Source organism: Humulus lupulus, chromosome 3 (genome assembly GCF_963169125.1).
Source record: "Humulus lupulus chromosome 3, drHumLupu1.1, whole genome shotgun sequence".
NCBI classification, from domain to species: domain Eukaryota; kingdom Viridiplantae; phylum Streptophyta; class Magnoliopsida; order Rosales; family Cannabaceae; genus Humulus; species Humulus lupulus.
In genome coordinates this window covers 219,686,349-219,687,334 of record NC_084795.1, presented here as the reverse complement: position 1 = coordinate 219,687,334, position 986 = coordinate 219,686,349, and the positions used below count along the sequence as shown (strand labels likewise).

At 26.4% G+C, this 986-nt stretch overlaps 1 pseudogene; it reads right to left on the bottom strand.

Annotated features, from left to right (window-relative positions):
- Positions 1-305: 305 nt before the first annotated feature.
- LOC133827616 (5S ribosomal RNA) lies at positions 306-424 on the bottom strand (annotated as a pseudogene).
- Positions 425-986: the final 562 nt, after the last annotated feature.

Here is a 986-nt window from a genome sequence, read left to right as displayed (position 1 = left end):
ACCCTGACAAACTACCCACGTACGTCCTTGCCCCCAAGGGCCATAATGTATTGGGAGCTATTAGAGTTCCATTACAAATAGACCTGGACCCCTGAGACGAAGGGGTTGGAAAAATTCATCGTAGAGAGAGATAGTAAAGCAATAAATGAGATTTTCCTTCATTGTTGTTTTGCATGTTTCTTTCTTAAGTTTTACCTAAGTTCAATCTACGCATTTTTTGTAACAACCTTTGAGTTTTCCTTCCATATATCGTTGACGAGTTTTTGCTGTCAACATATAGTTATTTTTTGCTGGAAAAAGTTTTAGGGGTGCAACACGAGGACTTCCCAAGAGATCATCCATCCTACTGCTATTCTCGCCCAAACACCCTTAATTGTGAAGTTCTGATGAGATCCGATGCATTAGTGTTGTTATGATCGCATCCCATAATTTCTTATGTAGTTACACAATAATATGATTTGTACACGAGACATATATATATAATGCATTTATAATATTTATTTTATTTAATATGAATATAATATATATATTTATATAAGTTAGAATAAGTAATAAAAAAATAATATATTTTTAAAAAAAACTAAATTTAAATTAATATAATTAACAAGTATTTAGTCATTTGAATTTATAATAATAAAAATAATAAATATTTAATATTATATTAAATATTATAATAATATTTTATTATATTTAAATTTATTCTAATATAATTAATAAATATTAATTTTTAATTAATTTTAAAAATATATTGCATTAAATATTTAAAATATTTCATTAAAACGAAGAAAAATTGTCAAATACTGAAGATTTTATATAAAATATATACAAAAAATTATTGGAGTGATACATACAAGACAACATAACAATGGTGGCAAATGTGTAAAATTGTTGCCAACTTTGGGGTAATTTGGAATGCGACTGTAATTTAAACCTTAATTAAGCAATTATTAGTTTAGTCCATGTCGGTATAACGAATATCCGTATCC